Source organism: Anabrus simplex, chromosome 7, assembly GCF_040414725.1.
Source record: "Anabrus simplex isolate iqAnaSimp1 chromosome 7, ASM4041472v1, whole genome shotgun sequence".
Taxonomy (NCBI): Eukaryota; Metazoa; Arthropoda; class Insecta; order Orthoptera; family Tettigoniidae; genus Anabrus; species Anabrus simplex.
In genome coordinates this window covers 228950775-228965978 of record NC_090271.1, presented here as the reverse complement: position 1 = coordinate 228965978, position 15204 = coordinate 228950775, and the positions used below count along the sequence as shown (strand labels likewise).

General features: G+C 41.0%; 1 protein-coding gene across 5 annotated transcripts in view; it reads right to left on the bottom strand.

The window, feature by feature from the left end:
- The window catches only part of LOC136877494 (chromodomain-helicase-DNA-binding protein 6), a 703291-nt gene that overhangs the window by 397924 nt on the left and 290163 nt on the right, over positions 1-15204 (bottom strand). The window lies entirely within an intron of this gene.

Sequence of the window (15204 nt, the reverse complement as noted above, 5' to 3'; positions counted from 1 at the left end):
ATTAGAGATGGATCAAGAACTGAAGATGCATGTAATGTCTGTAATGAAAAGAATCTTTAACTGATTGCTGAAGCATTTGAAGAAAGTCCTCATAAATTAATGGAGAATGCACAGATTACATGAAGATGACAGCAGACTTGAGTCCTGTACATTATTTTCAATACAAAATGAAGAAAACACAATTTTAAGGACAGATAGGGCCACCTTAAAAATAAACATAATGGTGTTTACTGGTATGGCATGAACTCCTGTGTGATAATGGAGAAATCATGTTCCAGGTACTGCTATCCAATTAGGAATGTGAGATTAATATGACTTTATTCTTTTCAAGAAACAGTTACTTCAATAATTTATTAAAACTGTTACAGAACTTAGTAGTATCTGAACTGGACAACAGCCATATTAGTATTTCATTCAGGAACAAGACACCCCACTTTGGATTGCAACTTTGAAACTTTTCTGGACAACACAGCCACAGAGTGAATCGGATACCAAGCGACTATTGATAGACAACCACATGCTCCTGTGATTTTGACACCATGCAATTTTAGTCTATGGGGGATTGGGAAGAACATAGTGTTTTCCATATCACCTAAAATTTCAGATGAACTGAGTGTCCACTGAAAAAGCATTTCATATTATTTATAAAGATAAACCTTTATTGTCAAGTATTTGTGAATTGGGTGTAAGTCATTGCATGAAATGTAAATAACAATTTGTTTGCCCTGCTCAATACATTTCATGCACTGATTTTGAACAACTTTAATCTTAAACGTTTTGCCATTTCACTGTTAGCAGTGAAGATTTTCTGGAGCAAAAATGGTCCCTACGTCGCGAGAACATCAGAAATAACACGTTAACATATTCCTAATTGCCAGAAAAATGATGCTTTCACCAGGTACAAGTAAGGGAATGAAACATTGAAGGCGGTGAAAACGAAAGAAGACTGAATATTGTTTAAAATTTTATTACTGAAAAAATATTCGATTTGGAGAGGAGCTACAAGCAGATCACTACAGCAAATTAATTCAAGGAGGAGGCTGAACATGTAGAAGAAGGTTTAAATTAAAAGATAAATAAGAGTAGTCGTCGGCAAGTATCCTGCAAGACACCGACGTTACAAAATTTAGACAGCTTCATAAAATAAAGCAGCACAGTTGGGTCAGCATACTACGTAATTACTACGTCACGACATACCGAGAAGGCGACGTGCCCAGCGACAGATTTCAATTTCAAGAAATTAGAGGAGAATAATAACCTGTAGAGCAAGATATAGGAAATTAAATAACATTCCGAGTGAAGCATCAAGAGCCATACTGATAAACTACAGAATTATAATAAGATACCATTATAAGAAGCGTTAGTCAAAGCATATTACTAGATCATAGCAGGCCTTGTAATCATAAGATGACGAAAATGACCATATCAATGTGTATTTCTGTTTCAACTGTGCAAGAAACCAGCTACGTTATGTGCTAAGAAGGCTGAGGTGGAGACTACCTGGATTATGGGGTCACAAGCCGACAGATTTATTCCCGGATGACCGTACAAGACCAAAGACCTTCCCAGAGGCTGATACGATGTCGTGAACGCAAATACAGCATGTCCTAGCCAGTTGGGCATGAAACAGCGACGAGGGAAGCAGGATGAAAAGATAGGTCATTTAAGTATATCACGTGTAAATAATTCAAATAATGCTTCGTTTGAGAAGTGCAATTTTATATTTTCGTGAAATATACATATGAAGTGCTATCTTAAGTTATCCAAAGAAGTGATGTTACGTGGAAAGCCAACGAAATTAATTAGAGGTTATTAGGTACTCATCCGACCAGAATGACAGGTTCATTGGATTAAGAAGTATTTAACCAGTGATAATCAAACCTTCGTAATGTTGTCAATGTTGAATGAAAAGGTTAACTTAGCTTAAATACAGATATGATACGACATTGTGGTTAATATTAAGTCTACATCAGGGCACAATACTGCGAAGTGGAGTTGATATATAATCGTATACAGGTTATAGCAACGTCTTAGGAAGACGTATGAAGATAATTAATGGAATCTGAGAACAGAATGGGATAATTAACACATTGCTGACCGGATGCTTGAGCTTGTCACATACCCTGTGGACCGGACATTTTTCTACTAAGCATACCAGGGTGCACTTGATTATAAAAATGTACATACATATTAAACCAGTCAATATTTTATCTTTAAAGTTGGTATGGGTACTCTCCAATGCCCGTAGTAGTAGTAGTCGATCTGCCTTTACAAAACCATCTTCAGCGTCAATTCCTAACACATCATTAATGTTTACATCGTTGTTGTTGTCGGAATCACTTGAATAAAGAAGTACACTAGGTAAATTACGGCCTGTAGAGGCTTGAATATCACTTCCACTATCACTCTCACATTCAGTTTCCACTAATTCATTAGACTATTTCCATTTGAACGCTCATCGCCACATAATTCTTCTAAAATATTGTCGTCAGCTAACACCGTATTCCGCGGGCGCTCCATCTTGTCATTGACTGAACCGGCAGAAAGAAAGTCGACGTTTCAAAACTAAATCAAAGAATAAAACAGGCCGTGAATAAAAGAAAAGTGGCAGATATACACCTACGATTTATTCTACCGCTGGCGAGCGTACTACGAGATTTCTCGGGGCCCATCACCCATGTGTTAAGTGGATGAATAATGATGATATAGTAACATGTGTCAAATGAAAATGGATTATTATGCTTAGTGTAATATAAAGTGAGATATGAGATGAGTAATATGAAGTAGATGAGTTATATGTGAAGAATGGTCGTGTATTATGAAGAGTAATGATGGTGATGATTATTGTTTCACCAAGAGTCAAGAAACAGATAATTTTATCGATGGTGTTAGGTCAATTGACGCAATTCTAAGGTAGAGAATAGTTATACTTGTTTCTCTAGTGCATGTCAGTTCTTCGGCGATCCACATATAGTACCGAATACGATCTACATAACGTGCCTATGTCAACTAATACCTGTAGATCACAAAAACTAAATCCGCATAGGGAGGATAGCACAAATGTAGCCTAGGTTAGTATGAATTTCTAACCACAAATATTTTCACTCAAACAAGAAAAGTTACGAAGCTTATTTGGTTGCATTGAATGATATCACTGGTAATATTATCTGTAATGGAAGGTTGACAGTGACCGATAGTCTTCTTACAAGTTAGACTACTGAATATCGATAAGAATTTCATTGAATAGTTGTCAGATGTGAATGATGACAGGTCACGTATGATTAATGTGTTGCCACTTAACACATTGCTGACCGGATGCTTGAGCTTGTCACATACCCTGTGGACCGGACATTTTTTTACTAAGCATACTAGGGTGCACTTGATTATCAAATGTACATAAATATTAAACCAGTCAAGATTTTATCTTTAATGTTGGTATGAGTACTCATCAATGCCCCTAGTAGTACCTCAACATACCTAAGATAAGCAAGCAAATGCGTGTTAATTCAACAACACATCATTAATGTTTACATCGTTGTCGTCGTCAGAGTCACTTGAATAAATAAGCACACTAGGTAAATTACGGCGTGTAGAGGCTTGAATATCACTTCTACTATCACTCTCACATACAGTTTCCACTAATTCATTATCACTATATCCATTTGAACGATTGTCGGCATATAATTCTTATCGTCGTCAGCTAACACCGTATTCCGCGGGCGCTCCATCTTGTCATTGACTGAACCAGTAGAAAGAAAGTCAACGTTTTGAAACTAAATCAAAGAATAAAACAGGCCGTGAATAAAAGAAAAGTGGCAGATATACATCTACGATTTATTATACTCAATGTGCAAGTTCGAAATAGTTCAATATATGGTCAAGAGATTTCACAGGAAGACCAAAAACAATGTCGTGAATAAAACCGAGATTTCTCGGGGCCCGTCACCTACCGGTGGCGAGCGTACTACAAGATTTCTCGGGGCCGTCACCCGTGTTAAATTAAATGTTGAAATTAATATTTATTTTTGATGAACAACTTGAGTAAATAACAGTAATGATATTTCGATTATTTTATTTTAAAATGAAGTGATGACTTAATGAATCATCTTTTCTTCCATATAAAGTGAATAACAAAGATGAAAACTTTGAAATAATTAAGAATATTTTCTTTTTATCACAATTAACAAAAACTTATGCTGATAATGAAATATGAACAGCTAATGACAGGTGAAGTTAACTTACTGTGAATTGATTAGGTGATATATGTGTAAATCAAATGAAAATTTTAAGAAATCAGATTATGTAATGATAGATGAAAGAAAGAAACGTGACTTTTATAGTCGATTCCGCCCTGAACGATCTGAATCAGAGACTTTTTCGTCATGCTGGGTTTTTTTCTTTTTTCTTTTGCAGCTGCACAATTTCTCTTTATTTCTGCGGGTTTAAGGACCATTAAGGCAATGCATCTGTGAAAATCCTAAAATCTACAGTTTTCATCCTATCACCTTAGAATTTTTATCATTTAATATCAGTATCAGCATGATACAACATACAAAGTTTCAAGTTTCTATCAATAACAGTTTTTGAGATATTCATAAATTTATAAATATTTTTAACAATTTTTGATGTATTTATAAAATGCTCCTCATGCCAAACGGCTCAACAGATCTGGCGTAAAATTTAATATTGGTTTTAAAAGACCAATATAAAAGAAGTGATGTGTGGGTCTGGACAAATTTTAATTACACCGAAAGGAACAAATTATTTCACATAGGCTTAACTTTTTAAATATATTTTATGATGATCATGATGAGAAAAAACTAGATTGCCACTGAACTATTGCATGTATTTTAAACTTTGCACATCAGTTTGTTATTATGTTGTATCTGAAACTATCCTAAAAGTTTCAAATAGATTGATTGAAAACTGTGGCATGAGGAGCATTTTGAATCTTGAAAAGTGCTGGAAAATAAATTCTGAGGAAAAAAAATTGAAATTTTGGAGATGAACAATAGTCCAGTACCTGAATCTAGTTGACTTAAAACTCCCCAGCACCATACGTTGGACCCTCTGCTGCCTTCTCCCTGGCCTCATTAGCAGTTTAGAGAGTTTTAGTTTCCTTCGGGCTGTTTTGAACCCTTGTCGCCCAGACACTCCACTGTGGTCAATTCTACGCTTGTCCCTCATTACACTAATTTTCTGTCCTGAGCTGCTAACTTTAACACCCCTAACACTAGCTTTTAGTTTCTCACTTGCTTCACAACCCATGTTGAATTCAGCAATTGCTGATGTTACAGCAATCTCCAGTTCTTTATTTGACATAAACACTTCATTCAGATACTTAGCCCAAATTACATTATGCATTCCCTGGGCATAATATTTGGTGTGGAGATTTTAACTTCCCCTACTTGATCTTGTAAAATAGTACTTACATTCTTATTCCTGTTAAAAATGTCATTGTTTCATTTTATACAACACTTTACTAGGTGGTTTCTTCCGGCGACGACAAGTCGCCATTCTTCTGCCCATTATGTACACTGATAATAAAACCACCTCACAAATCCCAACCTCAAAAACTAAGCTGCGTGCACTAAGTAGATACTGTTATTGTTTATGGATCATTTATAATACACTTATTACAAATGTAACATTTAAGAAATTACAGAAAAGCAGAGTAGGCCTAAAACACGAGTGATAAACACAAAACGTGAGATCACAACTCTTTGTTTACATTCAACACATGGACAAACTCCATCCTTGAAATAAGCGCCAATTCCACTCGATATATCGATGGTCCATCAGAATAGTCAACATAAAGACCCACAGCAACAAAATTTCTTACATTCAAACCGCACGCTCAATTCAAAATCTTCGAAAAACGAAAGATATTCATGAGAATAGTGTCGATGGGCGGCAACGCCCACTTGCACCGGGTCATTTAAATGGCCACTAAGGGCTTTAAATGGCTGATATTTAAATAAAACAAAGCTCAAAAATAAAGTACAAGGTATAAACATTATGAGAACGTAAAAAACTAAAAATGGATTTTTTTCACAATTTTAACTAAATTTCACCGATACATTGCCTTAACTTAAAATTGGGATCATAATACCGAAGAGAACCCGTTGAAAATTTACCGGCAATACCTATTCCATGTGTCTCTACAATACGACGATCCATCAGGAAAGTATTCTTGCTGTTTATAAACTGTTACTTTTACTCAGCGTCAGATATAACAGCAACCACTACGCGCACGTTCCGCTTGCCGGGTTCAGCCAAATTCAGCGGCAGTCACTGTCATGCAACACCATCAGGCTATGTATAGGCCTAATCGCGGACGTTGAAAGTCAACGAACGAGTTTATTGCGCCACGGTATGGCCATTCCGCCCTTGCGTTTTTCGTGCACATACCTCACAATTTCATCTTCGACTTCTTTAAAGCGCCCTTGTTGTGGACCAATGAATGCATTTTTTGTACAGTACGCATTGTTTTATCTCTTTGTCTTCATGCTAACGCCAAATACTGGCTTTAGTTAGGCCTATGCCGTATTTTCTTGCGGCTGCACAATTATTCTACATTTACGAGTGTTTAATAATCATTAATTTAGAGTAAAATTGGCATCATAATATCGACTAGAACCCGCTGAAAATTTAGCCGGCAATACCTTTTCCACGTATCTTTACAATACGACTATCCATCACGAAAATATTCCTGCTGTCTATGAAACTTAATTTTACTAAGCGTCAAGTACAATAGACGCGTTATAACTCTGCCACTGAGTAGCCATGGCTTTTCTAAGAATTCGAAGGCTCGCATGTTTTAATGCCGTTCTGCAGATTTGAGAAACGTTTTTGTAGAAGCTAATAGAACGTCATACTCTCTTCACTATTTCCTGAGATCCAGTAACGTTACACACAAGCACTGTACAACCGGTTGTCGCGGATAGCGATGTAGGCTATAGTAAAGAGGTCGTTTATGGTCAACGAGTTTTGTGTGCGTGGGTGAAAAGAAGCAGCGTGGTTACCGCGGTAGTTGCCAGTGGTATCCATTAACTTACTATTAGGCCGTAAATGCAAGACAACCCTCGAGTTTTCGCACGAGATTCTGAGAAAAAAAGTCTTGGATTCGAAGTAATACAGTATCACTCCAGAGGTTTCTGTGGCAAACACTTCAGTTTTCTTCTTCAAACGACGTCACCTAACGTAACCGTATATGTACAATGAAAAAGTATTTGAAAGGCATGTAGAGAAATGATAACCTACTCGTGAAAAGTTAACATGTAAATAGCCTTTCTGAAATTTAACTGGACGCGAGAAGATTGAAATATCCTCTGAAATCAGTGATGCACTCTGCCATATCTTGCGGTGTAATCACATTCTAACTTAAATTCCGTATATAACATTCAAATCAAGATATCGTTTACTTCAGTCATTATTTTTAACGAGTTAACAACTGCTATCGGCCACGTTATTTACGTATTTATTACGAATGTTATCCTCTTTCATTTCGAATTTTCTTTAGCGAACAGCAGTCGACGGGTATTAGGAATCAATTCCAACATCGCCTTTGAATGTCGACGAGAGAGCTCGCAAATGCACAAAGTGAGAAAACTATACCATACCGAAGATGATCGATCGCATTTTGTTGCAAACGTTTCAGTTTTCTTATTCAAACGATGTCACCTATCCAAACTTAACCGTACTATACGTATGATGACAACACACTTCAAGCGCCAGTAGAGAAATCTTCTCGCTATACATTTTCATAATAGGCTTTACGTAATTTAACCAGACGCGAGAAAATATAAACTAACATCTGAAATCAATTAAGCACTCTGCCATATTTCGAGCTGCATCCCATTCTTACTTAATTGCAGTATTTAGCCTAAAAATTAAGCGGCCTTAATTTTTAACGAGTTAACAACAGTTTTCACATATAATTTAAAAAAAAATATTTGTTTAATGTCAACCTACATATCAGATGTAAGGCTTTTCAGGCGTTTGCTCTATTAACCAGCGTTTCATCTTAGGTCTGACACTAGACTCGTCAGAGTGGGATGTGTCAGACCCTACCCACTGATGCTGGGTGTATGCAGGTGAGCTTATCAGAAGCCTATATATGAGGCACAGTCTGATAACTGCATATGGGAGATAAATCTCTGCAATGGAATTATTGCCCGCCTAGCAATTCCGAATGGAAAATTCTAAATTCCCATGGAGGGAATTAGATATTTTTCACGAATAGAGCATGTCAAAAACATATCAGATGTAAGGCTTTTCAGGCGTTTGCTCTGACGAGTCTAGTGTCAGACCTAAGACGAAACACTGGTTAATAGAGCAAACGCCTGAAAAGCCTTACATCTGATATGTTTTTGACATGCTCTATTGGTGAAAAATATCTAATTCCCTCCATGGGAATTTAGAATTTTTGCATAATGTCAACCTAGTCAATACTTACAATTACCACTAGTGTGGTTAAATGATCATAAATAATTGAAAAATCGTGAACATGTTTCGCCCTTCTTAACGGGCATCATCAGCACTATGAACATCTTTAAAAATAATAGTTACATTTAAGACTGTCTTACAATAATCAATCATATAAGATTGGAATAAAATGTGACATTAAAAGTTGTTTTTGATACCATTATTAAAAAGTTATAAGTAAATCTTATAAACAACAAGTTAAAACAATTGTAGGTCAATCTCATAATCTAGTCTAAAAAATATATATGTATGTTAATGTTGGTAGGAAGATTGTCAAACGGCATTCGTCTGAAATTGAAATGGATCCATTTTCTTTAACATTTGGTGAAGGTCCATATTAAGCTGTATTCATCAGCAAGTAGAAATTCGAAGAACAAAATATATACAAAACAAGGGCTCTAATTAATCATGTAGTAGAAGATTAGGTCAGGTGGTGGTGGTGATTTTTGTTTTAAGAGGAAGTACAACGAGGTAATCATCCTCTCTGAACAAATAAGTGGAAAATAAATTTAAAATATAAAACAAAATTATTTATTCAACAAAGGATTTTGGCAACGCAGTACAAATTAAAACAAAAAATAATTATAAAACTAGGCCGAAAGGATTACTAACGTATCAAAAGGGAACGTACGTTCCCTGAGTAACAGTACACTTGTAATTTACATACCTTTGATAAGTCCACTGTCGCACATAAAGCGGATGACGAGATCAGCAGTAGTCGCGTCATCGGCTAGTATGCGTTCGAGTGTTTCCTGCAGGCCGAGGCTCCGTCTTAGGCCAGAGAGATCGGCACACTCTGTGAGGATGTGGGCCACGGTGAATTCGGCACCACAAGAACACACTGGGGAGTCTTCCCTCTTTAGGAGATAAGAGTGCGTGGATCGTAAATGACCTATCCTCAGCCTGCACAGTACTATGGCCTCTCTCCGTGAAGGTCGGAAAGAGGACCGCCACACGGTAGTTGTCTTCTTAATTGCTCTCAGCTTGTTGGGAGTTCGGATATCTAGCCACTCCGATTCCCAGAACGCCAAGATGGTTCGACGTAGCTGAGAACAAATATCCTTAGCAGGTACATTGACGGGTCTTGGAGGTAAAAGTGCAGCTTCCTTTGCTGCTCCATCCGCAAGTTCGTTTCCCGCAATCCCAACGTGGCTTGGAAGCCACGCGAAAGTAATTCTGGTGCTAGCATCGCTTAACCTGGCTAGAAGGTCATGTATCTGCTGCACCAGTGGGTGTTGCAAGAAACAGGTTTCAATAGACTGCAGAGAGCTTAACGAATCGGTACACAACAGAAAGTGGCTTCCTTCGTCACGCAGTGCAAACTGCAGAGCCTCTAAGATGGCGTAAAGCTCTGCAGTATACACGCTACATACTTTAGGGAGCGAGATCTTCGTACTCATATCATCAATGACAAAAGAGCAACCAACATTATCTCCGATTTTAGAACCATCCGTGAAGATAAATCTCGCGGCCGGATATTGGTGAACAAAGTCCTGGAAATACCTCCGATGAACGGAGGAATCCGTGTTCACCTTGGGTCCACGGAGCAGATCTAGACGTATATCCGGTCGCGGAACCAACCACGGAGGTACCTCACTAAGAGTTCGTTCAAGACAACCACCGATATCAATATTCAAATCATGACACAAGCTATCAATCCGAAACCCAACCGGCCGTGTGGCATTCGGCCGGTCTTGGCACCGCTGGTGGTATTGGGTGCGATAGATGCATTGATAGCTTGGATGTAGCGGCATTTCACGAATTTTGGCAGCGTACGTTAGGAGTAACTGCTGCCTCCTTATCCGTAAAGGTGGAACTCCCGCTTCAGCGAGCAGGCTGGGAATGGGGCTAGTACGGAAAGCACCCGTTGCCAGCCTTACTCCACTATGGTGAATACTGTCTAAAAGGCTCAGCGTAGATTTTGATGCTGAGCCATAAGCCGCACTTCCATAGTCAATCCGGGAGAGGACCGTCGCCGTGTAAAATCGTAGCAGTACCGCACGGTCAGCCCCCCACGAAGTGCCACTGAGAAACTTAAGCATGTTAAGTCTCTTCATGCAGGCAACCTTTAACTGACGGATGTGGGGCTGCTACGTAAGTCTCTTATCAAAATGGAGACCCAGGAATTTGCAGCTGTCAACCACTGGTAAGACACTGTTTCGCAAGCGGAGCTCTGGTTCGGGATGCACAGGACAACGTCGACAGAAGTGTACAACTGAGGTTTTCGCTGCTGAAAATCGAAAACCATGTCGCAGGGCCCATCTGTCGACTCTGTTAATAGCTTGCTGTAGCTGTCTCTCTGCAAACGCCACCCTTCCGGAGCTGTAATGTAGAGCTAAGTCGTCTACATACAGCGATGGAACGACTGCGGGCCCAGCAGCGGCAACTATGCCGTTGATGGCGATTGCGAACAGCGTGACACTCAGTACCGATCCCTGAGGTACTCCATTTTCCTGAACGTAATATTGAGAAAATGCATTCCCTACTCGGACTCGAAAGAGACGGAGGGACATGAAGTTCTCAATAAACGTTGGCAAATTTCCCCGAAATCCCCACTGGTGTAGAGTGGAGAGAATCCCATATCGCCAGGTAGTATCGTAAGCTTTTTCCAGGTCAAAAAACACGGCGACTAGGTGTTCCTTCCGGAGAAAGGCCTCCTGAATGGCGCTCTCCAGTCTGACCAGATGATCAGTGGCAGACCGATGAGAGCGAAAACCACACTGGTAGTTAGACAAGAGGCCTTCCTTTTCCATGGCCCACACAAGACGCCGGTTAACCATCCTTTCAAATAGCTTACAGAGGCCATTTGTAAGGCATATTGGCCTATAACTATCCAGAAGTTTTGGATCTTTACCTGGCTTGGGAATTGGTATTACAATTCCCTCACGCCATTGAGATGGAAACACTCCCTCACTCCATATTCTGTTGAATAGGGTGAGGATATCCTTGAGACATCTGTCACTCAAATGCTTAAGCATTTGATTATGGATTTTGTCCGGTCCAGGAGCCGTATCTCTGCATAGCGCAAGTGCACTTCGCAACTCCCACTCCGTGAAGGGCACATTGTAGGGATGCGAAGCACTAGAGGCAAAAGAGAGATGGTGGGCCTCTGCTTCGCGCTTAATTGGAAGAAATGCAGGGTCGTATCTCCTAGAGCTGGACGTATCTACGAAATGTGACGCGATGTGGTCTGCAATGACTGAAGGAATCGTAACTATATCTCCATTAATGGAGATTCCGGGTACTGAGGGCACATTCTGTATTCCGACAATACGGCGGAGTTTTGTCCACACTTGTGATGACGGAGTATGTGCCGTGATGGATGACACATACTTTTCCCACGTAGCTTTCTTACTTTCTCGAATCAAAAAACGGGCCTTCGCACGCAGACGCTTAAATGCGATATGATTGGCCATTGTAGGATTCCGACGATAATGCTTAAAAGCCCGTCGGCAATCACGTATGGCTGCTGCAATTTCGTCCGTCCACCATGGGACCTGTTTCCGGCGACGAATACAGGACGAGGAAGGAATTGTTTCCTCTGCAGCAGCCAAAATTCCAGTAGTAATGGAAGAGACGTGGTCGTCAACAGACTCCAGCATATCATCAGCCATCACTGCGCGTTTTGTAAATTCTGGCCAATTTGCCCGCCGAAGTAACCAGCGCTTGGGTACTTTGGACTGTCTTTGATTCAAGAGAGACAGGATTATCGGGAAGTGGTCACTATCACAGAGGTCGTCGTGAACTTGCCACCGTAGCAGGGGAACTAGCGCACGGCTACACAAAGTGACATCCAGGTGTGAGAATGTGCCATGCGCGCTACTGAAATGTGTCGGTTCCCCTGTATTGAGCACACAAAGATCAAATAGGTTGATCACTCGCTCGAGCTTCCTCCCCCTAGAACAGGAAGACGGAGAACCCCATAGTGTGTTACGGGCGTTCACATCCCCCAGCATGAGGAAAGGAGGAGGCAACTGAGCGATCAAATCTTGTAGTGCATGCATATCAAGGTTATAATCCGGTGGAAAGTACACGTTGCAAACCGTTGTCATTACTGGCAACGGAGTGCGAACTGCAACTGCATCTAGCTGAGTACGGAGCGGTACTTCTTCGCTGAAGATGTCGGAGCGAACTAGGGTACAAACGCCCCCAGTTGCCGCGCCATCCACAGCTACTCTGTCTTTGGAATAAAGACGATATCCTCTCATAGTCGTGTCGTGTCCAGGTCTCAAACGAGATTCCTGTAGACAGACTATGGAGGCCGCATAGACGGATATCAGTTGACGTAACTCAGCTAGGCGACAGTGGTAACTACTGCAGTTCCACTGCAATAGTGCCATTGTGTGGATTGGTAGTCGAAATTAGGACAATTGCTTGCCCTTCTTTTTGTCAACTACTTGCCATTCTCCGCCGTTGTTGTCAGTATTGTCGTCACCATCCACGACAATGAGTGGTTCAGTCTCCATTGTCTCCTCAGAAGAAGGAGTAGCGGTGACTGGACCCTCCGCGGACGGTGATCTCACTGATCGGGGACAGTGGGCCTTTTTCTTGGGAGAACTAGGTTCTCTAGAAAGAGATCGAACAAGAGGACGTCGGGGCCTCTCGCTCTTACCCACCGTTTTCGAACACTTCGGAGGAGGACTGGCAGATGAATTGCCAGGCTTTTTTGGAGATCCTGGGATCCCCAGTCTCGTTGGAGAAGGTTTCTTCTCCAAACGTGTAGGGGAGCATTTAGGCTTCCCTTTCTCCTCCTTTTTCGGGCCAGTTGAAGGATGGCTGGAAGGTGATTTTCCAGCCTTTGTTGGGGAAGTCTTTTCCCCCGCCCTTGTGGGGGAGGACTTCCCAGCCGAATGTGTCTGGGAAGAATTTTTCCCGGACGTCTTCGGCAATGACGTACTTGCTGTCTGTTTAACCTGTGGTTTGATGTTTACTTGTTGATTACTGGATGTTTGCAGAGTTGATGGTGGGACAGAGGGTACAAAACTTACGGGATTTATGCGTACACTAGAAGCCTTCTCTGCAAAGGAGACGGAGAATTCCGGAGGAGCCATTGATTTATACTTCTTCCGTGCCTCTGGATAAGAAAGTTTATCCAAAATCTTAATCTCCTGGATCTTTTTCTCCTTTTTAAATGTAGGGCATTCCTTGGATCGAGGGGCGTGCTCGCCAGTGCAATTAACACACACTGGTGGTGGTGTGCAGTCCGCACCGGCATGCGCCGCTTTTCCACATGCCCCGCATATTGCTGATCCCTGGCAGCGTGGTGAGGTGTGGCCAAAACGCTGGCAGTTGTAGCACCTCATAGGAGAAGGAAAATATGGTCGAACAGTGAGTGTATACATGGATACCTTAATACGTTCGGGCAGTTTCTCGAGATCGAATGTTAAGATGAAAGCCCCCGTGTCATAGAGGTTATCACCAACACGCCTCTTAAGACGTTTAACGTCGGATACACCTCTACGAGCAAGGCTCCGGATAAGGTCATCATCGGAGGCCTTAATCAAGTCCCTATGAAAGACTTGTGGCTCTCAATCTTAACTGGCACTGATCCAAACATTGTGGCTTCCAATAACTTTTTACTCTGTACGAGCGTACTGGTCTTAATGAGTACGCTACCATCCCGCAATTTCCTCATTTCATCTACTTCACCAACAAGACCTTCCACAGCATTGCTTATCAGGAATGGGTTCTCTTGAAGAAAGCTCTGTCCATCGACTCTGGTCGCAACCAGAAATCGTGGCAGACGCTCTTCAGAATCTTCCTTATTACACAGGTCAACACGATTGAAACGTTTACGTTTCCTAACTGAACAATTAAAGGACGCAGTTTTAAGGCCTGCAGCCTTCGAAGAAGAATCACAACCAAACTCAAAAACCATCCATGTCCCACGAGTACCCGGGATATAAAAGGTCGACCTTCGGCAGAGCCCTGACGTACCGAAGGCAAGGCTATATACTCCAGAGGGCGCCCGGTATCTGGAGGTGGGTCGCTAGGAACTACTCTCCCAGTAGCCATGCATCACCTCGCCACGACCCGAAACTTGTGATTGGGGTGGGCCGCTAAGAACTACTCTCCCAGTAGCCATGCATCACCTCGCCACGACCCGAAACTTGCGATTGGGGGAGGATAAAACCTCCATACTAACCTATTTTACCTATTCTAATTTTTCTTATCGTTTATTCTACCCGAGGCAGAGAGGCTGGCCAGAGAGGAAGAGGAATGAAATTTAAGAAGGTGAGGACAGAAGGGTAGAAATAGTTGTGAAATTTAAAGAGCACAGACACCTATCAAGCAACTCGGGGGACACCTTGTTAGTCTGGCCCTACACCGAGGCCTATCCAGCATGGGTAACCCTGAGCTGGCACAGCCCTCGGGATCAACAAGCACACAAGCCCCCACACCGACTTCAAGGTCATGGTGTCCCTAGAGGGGGGATTAGGTCAGGGATGATCATCGTAATTCTTCTTGAGTTAAATTGGTTATGTAACCAGTCGAATAAGAATACGTTGAATTAAAAATACACGTTGTAAATTCACGAACAATGCACTGGATTGAAGATATTTATCAATATAATTGTAGTATCCCTTCTGTTGTGTAAATTTTCAATGATTAGAATGTTGGATAGACTGTAAAGAAAAATATAAAAAATGCATTTTAAGTGTATGTACAAAAATAACAGTTGTGGTTGTATACGGTTATGGGTTACGTAAAAATGCG